General features: G+C 48.2%; 1 protein-coding gene across 2 annotated transcripts in view; it reads right to left on the bottom strand.

Moving 5' to 3' along the window:
* The window catches only part of PLCG2 (phospholipase C gamma 2), a 153415-nt gene extending 150961 nt beyond the window's left edge, over positions 1-2454 (bottom strand). For both annotated transcript variants that reach the window (XR_014060596.1, XM_081514169.1), the window contains exon 1: positions 2340-2454. The gene's annotated coding sequence lies outside the window, so the exon portion shown is untranslated. The remainder of the gene's footprint in view (positions 1-2339) is intronic.
* Between the last annotated feature and the right edge of the window lie 7402 nt (positions 2455-9856).

Raw genomic sequence — 9856 nt, forward strand, 5'->3', positions numbered from 1 at the left:
GCAGAGCAGGATTTCATACAAAATCTCACAGGACAATTCTCCTGGACTCCGGCACAGTCGCATCCCTGAGAGGGGACAGCCCCTCTGAGGGCAGGAGGGGTGCTATTGCTGCATGTCACACCCACCTGCAGAAATAGGGTGATTCATATTTTCACTGGAGGAACTCGGCAGGACCCATGGCAGGTACGGGTGTGCATTAGTGCCACATTTTTTTTTAGGGCAACCTGTGAGGATCTATTAAAACATAAAACATGCATCTGCTTTGATCCAGCGTTGTGCAGAAAAATGCACAAAAATATTTGTAAGAGGAAAGAACAGGGAATAATTCAACTGCTCATGAATGGGTTGGCGGGGGGTGGGGGGGGATCCCTTACATGACGGACACACACGTTAAAGAATTGTTGTTTAGCTGCTCGGTCGCATCTGACTCTTTTACAACCGCACAGGCTATAGCCCTCCAGGCTCCTCTGTCCACGGGATTTCCCAGACAGTAATACTAGAGTGGGTTGCCATTTCCTTCTCCTGAGGATCCTCCTGATTCAGGGATCAAACTCATGTCTCCTGAATTGGCAGGCAGATTCTTTACCACTGAGCCACCAGGGAAGCCCACATTAAAGAATATTCAGTAGCTTCTGAAAAGAAGGAGGAAGATTTACAAGCACTGTGATCTGGAAAGATTTGTGAGGCAGATCAAAAAAAGAGTTGCAAACTAATAAATATTATTACATGTTTAAAAAGGCTGTCTGTAGCCATATGTGAAATAGAACACCAGTCCAAGTTCGATGCATGAGACAGGGTGCTCAGGGCTAGTACACTGGGATGACCCTGCGGGATGGGATGGGGAGGGAGGGGGGTTCAGGATGGGGAACAGATGTATACTCATGGCTGATTCTGTCAATGTATGGCAAAAACCACTACAATATTGTAAAGTAATTAGCCTCCAATTAAAATAAATAAGTTAATTTTTTTTAAAAAAAAAGGCTGTCTGCTTATAAATCTAGGAGGAATGGTTATTTTTGGAGAATGGGAGAAGGTCAAGGGTCCGACCATCGGTTTATGACTGATCTAAGTGCTAACATAATGGATGAGCTTTTCTGCTTTGAGTTTTTAGAGTTTTCTAAATGAAGACATGGTTTCAAAAGTTTTGAAACCCACTCAGCCCAAGGGCTGTTTATGGGGTTCCTGGCTTTGCCTCCTCCAGAGGAGTTTCACAAGCTAGGGGGGAAGGGGGGCAGGTATCATTAGGCAATTTTAGCATCAGGGAACCCTGCCGTGGTACACACGTGGCATTCGTCTCTGTAATAAGGAGAACTGCCTGGGACGGCCAGGGACTCAAGACTGCCTGCAAGGCTGTAGCTGCGGATGCTGGCCCGCACCCCCAAGCAGGGCCCTGAACCAGAGGGTCAAGAAGTGGCAGATAAGCCCCAACTCTGCACACAGCCCTGGGATGTAGGCCTGGGTGGCCCAAGTATCCAGGGGAAGAAACGGGGGCTCAGAGAGTCTTCGAAGTGCCCAAGGTTACACAGCTGGAACTGAAATTCGAATTACGCTGACTGTCAAGGCCACCTGTTTCCCGTGCGCGTCACCCCCACCCAGCCACCCCACACTTTCTTACTCTAGTTCAAGATCAGGGTGCTAGAAGAGCCATCCCTGGCTCCCTCTGGAATCTAGCCGCCAACCCCCCGGGTCCATACCGGACTCGTCTTTCCCTCGAATTCTTCCGCTGTGGGGGTAAGGACCTCTCCGCGATCCCACAGCATAACTAGGAAAACGCACAGTTTCACAAACGTAATTATGCACACCACTGTGGGGTGGGACAGGGAACCCTGGATCCCCAGAAAACTCTCCAATCTCGCAGGGAGAGGAGCTGCGCCTTCCTTGGTATCGCTCACCACCCACCCACCCTCAACCACCTGTGTAGTGCGGGAAAGTGCCAGGGGCCGGCCTGCGCCTGGAGTCCACAAGCCCTGGGCACGGAGGTGGCCAGGAAACACGCCCGACCCCCCGCGGGACCCCCAGGGCCACCGGAGCCTAGACCGCCGGCGCTCGCGCGAACCCCCGACCGCAAGCCGCGCCGCTTCCTCCGGTTCCCATTCAAAGCCGGGCTGCCCCGGGGCATCAACCGACGGAGTGGCGCCCGTCCGGGGTGAGGAAGTGGCCGTCCCCGCCCGGACGCTGGGCACAGCGAGCGGGGGGCCGGACAGCGCGCCCCACCCCAGCCCGCGCCAGCTGAGCCCCGCACAGGACCCCCGCCCTGGACGCGGCTTCCCGGGCGCGCGTGCCCCGGGCGCACGTCCCCCAGGCGCCCCCGGGCGCCCCCGGCCGACCCGGCCACTCACCTGGCCGCGCCCCCGCCGCGGGTCCCGGCTCCGGGGTCCCGCGCGCAGCCGCCCGCTGTCCGGGCTCCGGGCACTCCCTGCCGCGCACGCCCTCCGACGCGGGCGCTGCTACTTCTCCTTCGGCCGCTGCCGCGCGCCACGTGACTCCTCCGGGGCCGCCCCCTGCGCCCCGGCCCGCCCCACCCGCGGCCCCGAGGCGGGCCCAGCGCAGCCCGATGCTCAGGGCACCCCAGGCGCCGCGTGCTTCCTCCCCGGGGGCGGGCCAGCCTCGGGACCGCGCCTCCGCGGGCGGATGAAGAAACTGAGGCAGCGGGAGGGGATCGACCTGCCCCAGGTCCCTTGCAAAGTGGAGCGAGAACTTCCAGAGGGACCAGCATTTATGGAGCACTTACTGCACACGTGTGTTTTACATGCATTTAACATGCTCTCTTATAATCCCCGTGAATTGGCCGTTCATGGTCCTACTGTGAGATCGTCACTGAGTCTGCGCAGGTGTCTGACCGCCTCTTACTACGTGGGGCAAACCGCATAAATACCCTAAGCTCAGCTTCCTCATCTGTCAGACAGGATCAAAGTCCCAAAAGTTTGTTCTGGGGAACATGGAATACCAAGAGAATTGAGCTCTCGTTTTCCCAATGAGAGATTATTTTATGGCTCACTCTATAAACTTCTAAGCATATAGATGACACCGTCAAGTGCCTAGTGATGGGATTTAGTTGATTCATTGAGCTACACCAAGCCTATTTCAAGTCGCATATTGTATGATGTAACATATTCTTTGAGAAATATTGCTCTTTTCCTCTTTCCTGTTTCATGAAGACATTTTATTCAGACCTTTCATATGCATCTTGAACGTGTACGTTGTGACTAGAGCCAGCATTTCTATCACCGATAGAGCTGTCAGGACATGTCAGTTCTACTCCTGAGCCACTTGACTTACAGCATTTTTTTAAATCTATGAATGTTGCTCTGGCTGAAAACATGATGTCTAAAGCCACAGGGCTCATGTGCTGACTTTAGGCAATCTGGACTCATTTTTCACTGCTCCTAGCCCGGGGGTGTACACTTGCTATTTTCCTATAGATCACTTATTGCACTGCTTTTTAAAAAAATCCTTGAAACCATGGGGCCATCTCCCAGGAATGATAAATCTGGGTTAAATTTCTTTGCCTTTTTATTTTTCTTTTTAAGAACTTCAATTTATATTTCCATCAATCCTTTTATCGTTTCTATTTTGGTACACGTTATCTAATGTACATGATATAGTGGTACGATCGCATATGTGTAGAATTTATTATTACAAAGTCCATGTGTATAGTGGACCATGTTAAATTTCTTGCTGATCAGATGAAACTAAAGGCAATTGGCTTTGGAAACCACTGTGGGAAGCCCTGGCTCCTCTTCTCGGTCCAGACAGGTGCTGATACTGATTGGAGATCTCCCTGGTCCCCGGGAATCAAGCAAGAAAGAAGAACACGGAGCACCTGCTTTCGCTTACTGTAGCTTGTGAGCTACAGCATTTTGGGAGTTAAAATGTCTGTTGTGTTTGAGATGGCAGTTTGATTTTTTTCATATTTTTAATTGCTTTTCCTCCTTGCCACAGTTTTCACTTTTTCAGGTGAACCGCTGAAGGAATCCAGTGCGATGAATGGGAGTGTTTGGGGCTTCACATCGCCTCTTTTTCTGCAACTTGTCTGTTCAAAATAAAGTCACTGAGGTAGTAGCCCTGGTTCTGGGAGGGCTGGAATACAAAATGACATTTCTTCTCCAAGACATAATGGGTGGGGGGAGAAGCCACCCTGTATATTCAGATATACATGTGGTGGAAAGTCCCCATCAGAAGTTAGCTATTCTAGGGCTCAAGGGCATTGAGTGGGGGCGGGGGGGCAGGTGGAAGCAGAATTTGAACCTGAGTCTGTCTGGTGCCGGAGCCTGTGGGCGCGCAGGCCCATGGCCCATCCCCAGCATTACTAGGAGGAATGCAGGCAGGGAGAATTGCACATGTAACCACTCCACATAGATTCACAAATGGGACAGGAAGTGACCTCAAAGGGTGGAGGGAACTTTCTTTTCCTTTTCATATAAAAAGAAAGAAGAAGGGGGAGGGAGGGAATAATCTGAAAGAAAATTGTGTTTTAATCAGCATTGTCTGGGCTTTCTATTCTGTGTCCCTCACCAGTCCTTAAGGATAATCGTATTTTTCCTCATAACCCTCTTCTATTTGCTAGCAGCCATGGTGTATTGGACCATTAGCACCCCCCCACCCTGTGCCTCAGTTTCCCTCTCTGCAAAAATGGGTATAATAACTGTACCTACCTCCCAGGGGTGATTATAAGGATTAAATGAGACAACGGAGCGATAAAACAGGCAAAACAGTTCAGCCATCAGGGTTGACTATTTTCAGTATTGTTATTGGCAGGAAGAAGAAAAAGGCCCGTGCTGCAGTGAGAAAGTGTGGATTTGGAGGACAGGGAGATCTGGGTTCAGATTCCAAGGCCACTTCCTTAGCTATGTGACCTTAAGCTGGTCAGTTACCCTCTCTGAACCTCCAATTTTCCCATCACTCAATCTACTTTTGGGATACTGAGAACAGGCAACCTGTAGGGATGGAAAGTAGATTAGTAGTTGCCTGGGATGGCAGGTTGGGGGGGGTGGGGGGTCTTGGAAGGGGTACAGGGTTTCTCTGTGGAGGGATGAAAATATTCTAAAATTGATTGTGATAATGGCTGAACAGCTCTGTGAAGATACTAAAGGCCACTGAACTGTAGGCTTTAGATGGGTGAACTGTATGTGATGTGAATTATGTCTTAATAAAGCTATTGAAAAAAAAAAACCTACCTTAGAAGGCTGTTTAAAGAATAAATGGCTAACACAGCTTAGCACAATACAGCCTTCAATAAAGTAGCAGTTGCTCACGTAATAGTCATTATTAGAGAGTAGGTCTTCTGAACAGGCCGTCCTCCCCCCGGCACTCACTACAGCGGCCTGGCCAAGGCCCACTGCCCTGCCCCAGGGCCTTGCCAGCCTCCTCCCTTCACCCCCACAGCCAAAAACAGCCAGAAAACCCCTGAGAGGCTTTGAGTTTGGCTTCCTTTCCCGATATTGTTCAGAGAAGTGCATGTCCCCTGGGGACAAGCTGCGTCTCAGATGCTGGGTGGCAGGACTCTGAGAGGAAGTACCACCCAGAACTGGCTTCCAGACCTGGTCAGGGTCAGGAGGCCTGACGTAGAAGCTTCTGCATGGGAGTGGTCAGACCTCCACACCCCATTTTTTCCCCGCTTTACTGAGGTATAATTAGTATACAAAAAAAACACAAAAAACCCTGCACACAATCAAAGTACACAATCTGATGAATTTGGACTTCTGCATACACCCATGAAACTGTCAGAGCATTCAAGGCAATAAATACCCATCACCTTCAAAATTTTCTCATGGATTTATTATTGCTGTCATGTTTTGCCCGTTTTTAAAGCTGGTTATTTGGATTTTGTTTGCTTGTTTTTGCTATTGAGTTGTAGGAGTCTGCTATTCAAATCAAGGGCTGCTTGGAAAAGCCTCTGTTACTGTAGTTTTAATTTGGGCTTCTCAAAAAATAGGCAGAAGAGACCTAAATAGACATTTCTCCAAAGAAGACACACAGATGGCCAACAGGCACAAGAAAATACACTCAACACCTCATTATCAGAGAAAGGCAAATCAAAACTACAATGAGGTACCACCTCACACCAGTCAGAATGGCCATTATTTAAAAGTCAACAAATAACAAATGCTGGAGAGGGCATGGAGAAAAGGGAATGCTCCTACACTGTTGGTGGGAATGTAAGTTGGTGCAGCCACTGTGGAAAACAGTATGGAGGTTCCTCAAAAAACTAAAAATAGAATTATCATATGATCCAGCAATCCCACGCCTGGGCACATATCCAGACAAAACTAATCCAAAAAGATCCATGCACCCCTATGTTCACAATATCCAAGACATGGAGACAACTTGTCCATCAACAGAAGAATGGATAAAGAAAATGTGGTACATATACATACAAAATGGAATACCACTCAATCATAAAAAAACATCAAATTATACCACTTGCAGCAACATGGTTGGACCTAGAGGTTATCATACTAAGTGAAGTTAAGTCAGACAGACAAAGACAAATATCATATGATATCACTTACATTGTGGAATCGAAAATATGGTACAAACAGGGGACTTCCTCGGTGGTCCAGTGGCTAAGACTCCACACTCCCAATGCAGAGGGCTCAGGTTCAATCCCTGGCCAGGGAACTAGATCCCACATGCCAAAACTAAAAGAGACTGCATGCTGCAATAAGGCCCACAACAGTCAAATACATACAATAAATATCAAAAATAATAAAAAATAAAACATGACACAAATAAACTTATTTAAGAAACAGACTCATGGACACAGAGAACAGACTTGTGGTTGCCAAGGAGGAGCGGGGGGTAGGGATGGAGTGAGAGTTGGAGATAGGAGATGCCAACTATTATCTATAGGATGGATAAACAACAAGGTCCTACTGTATGGCATAGGGAACTATATTCAACACCCTGCAATAGGCCAAATGGTAAAGAATGTGAAAAAGAATGTGTGTGTGTGTGTATGTATGTATATGTATATATATTTATGTATGTATATAGGTATAACTAAGTGAATTTGCTGTGCAGCAGAAATTAATGTGACATTGTAAATCAACTATACTTGAATAAAATAAATTTTCAAAAACTATAAATAAGATAAACAAGGCTGTTTGGGCAAAGCTGATCAATACCCTTGAACAGTGGTTCTTGCCGTGTTGTTCTCAGTTTCAGTCTGGTGTTTAACGTGAGGTGCTCACCCATTGAAAATGTATTGGGCCTTACACTTACAACCTGTGCATCCTTATGTTAGATCTCAATAAAAAATCAGCATTTTAAAAGGCTGTTCAGTATGTTAACAGGCTGTCTCTATGCTTCTGCCTTCCGTGTTTTCAACATAAGCTTCACTGAGCACATCTTAGCTATACTAGAAAAACAAAAGTGTTTCACAATCAAGGCTGTTATAGTCACAGGTCTAGGAGAGGTCAGTCTGGAAGGCGGTTGATGAGCGTGAGCTGAGGGGAGCCCCAGGGATGTGGTCACGTCCCATTTTGATGGGGCGCTGGCGTCTCAGATGAGTTCTGTGTGTGAAAATTCACTGAACTGTAAATTTGTCTTCAGTGCGCTTTCTTCATTATGTTACACATCAATAAAAACATTAAAATATAAGGCTGTTAGCTAAAGGGAGAAGGAAGCATTTAAAATCTTTGCAGTTGACCAAAATCGGTAACATTTATTGAATAGCTACCTAGAACCAGGACCCTTCATGCAGTGAATGCATTAAGTCCTCACAGCAAACTAGGAAGCTCAATGATTTTCACATCTATTTTACCAATGAGGAAACTGAGGCTCGGAGGCGTTAGATGGTTCACAGAGGTGACCCGGAAGTTAGCGACAGAGCTGGACACTGAGGCCGAGTGCCTGCATCAGATCTGGGGTTATTTCCACCCCCACGGAGGACTCCTGCTTCTCCTGGGGGCTCTCAGGGAGGTCTAAGACACATCCAGGGGTGCTGGGCCTATGGACTCAGAATCTTGAGGGTAGGACCTGCGGATCTCCCCAGCCCGTGGGCACCCCGGCCCATGATTCTTCTGTACCCTCTAGTGTGTACGTCAGTGCCTTCTGCTGAAACAAGGAAGAAACACATCGTGGAGCCAATGGTGGGAGTGCAAAACGGTGCAGCCCCTTTCGAAGACAGCTAGGCAGTTTTTTCTAACAAGTTAAATACACACTTACTATATGACACAGCAATCCCACATCTAGGTATTTACCCAAGAGAAATGAAAACATGCAATCATGCAAAGATCTGTACCCTAATGTTTATAGCAGCTTGGGCTTCCCTGGTGAGTCAGACGGTAAAAAATCTGCCTTATAATGCAGGAGACCCAGGTTCGATCCTTGAGTTGGGAAGATTCTATGGAGAAGGAAATGGCAAGCCACTCCAGTATTCTTGCCTGGAGAATCCCATGGACAGAGGAACCTGGTGGGCTACAGTCCATGGGGTCACAAAGAGCCAGACACGACCGAGCGACTAACACTCTATAATCAATGATAACCAGAAACAGCACTAATGTCTTTCAGCTAGTGAAGGGATAAACAAACATTCATACATGGAAATAGTACCCATGGATCAAACAGAAGAAAACACTGCTAGACACGAGACCAAGGATGAATCTCCAATACACTCTGCTAAGTGAAAGACCACTCTGTCACTCAACAGATATTAGCCAAGCACTTGCCACTTACCAGGCACTGTTAACAGAAGCTGGGGAGACAAGAATGGGTTGAACTGCCCTGTGTCTCTTGCGTTCTACTGGTGAAGTGGCACGTGCTTGGTTAATGCCTGGGAGCAACAAAATGACAAAATGCCTCAGTCAAGGACGCACAATGGTAGGCAAAGAACATCTGGACCAGCACTCCTGCCTTTAGCCCGGCTCCCTCATCCCACCCTCCTGCTCCACAGTGAGTTTTCCAAACCAGAAACCACCCAGGTCACTCCAGATGCCTGAGCGAGACTGAGCCGGCCCTGCAGGAGTGGAGCCAGGCCTGCCTTCCCCTTCGGGCACACCCAGCCTTCAACTTCTGCAGAACTGAGTGTGTCACTCCTGCTGTATGTCTGAAATCCCACCCTCTCTCCTCTCCTCCCGGTTCAAGTCCATCAAACACTCGTCCTTTCCCTAGTCTCAGTGCAAGGACCACCACCTCCAGGAAGACTTCTGGATCCTCTCTTTCCATTTCTTCCCCAAACCTGCATAATTATTCTTTCTCCCTCACCCTTGGCCTTATCACTTGTAAACATCTTTTTTTTTTTTTTTTTGAGTAAAATACGATTTACACTCAGTAAAACTCATCCTTTTAGGTAACAGTTCTATGAGTTTCGGCAACTTCATTAAGTCCTGTAAATCCACCACAATCGACAATAAAACGACCCCACTTCCCCCAACCTTGCATATTCCACTGTGCTGTTTGTAGTCAATCAGTCCCCCATGGAGCCAGGGTCCCATTGATAGGAGATTCTGGAAGAGGCATGAGGGCCACTTTCAACGCAGGGGCGCAGGTTCAAGTCCTGGTCGTGGAACTAAGATTCCCACATGCCCCAGGGGGCAGGCAAAAAATATAAAGAAATAAATAAAAACACTGAAATACAGTAACAAGGGTCACTGCAGATGACCTTGGGGTGAGAGCAGACAAATAAAATGGGGGAGGTGAGGGCGGTATTCAGATGAGGCACACAGAGGCCTCTCAGGGGAGGTGACGTCTGAGCCAACCTGCAAAGGAGGAGCGGCTCCAAGAGGAAGATGCCCCATCACTTCCAAGGGTCACACCGGGAGTGCAGGACGTGGGAGCCCTCCTTCAAGCCCTGGGGTGGGTCTCTGTTCCTCGGTACTCTGGAGAATAACGAGGCCCCAAGTGTGAGCGTGCA

The sequence above is a fragment of the Giraffa tippelskirchi genome, chromosome 7, assembly GCF_054371585.1.
Source record: "Giraffa tippelskirchi isolate mGirTip1 chromosome 7, T2T-mGirTip1v1.2.pri, whole genome shotgun sequence".
NCBI classification, from domain to species: Eukaryota; Metazoa; Chordata; class Mammalia; order Artiodactyla; family Giraffidae; genus Giraffa; species Giraffa tippelskirchi.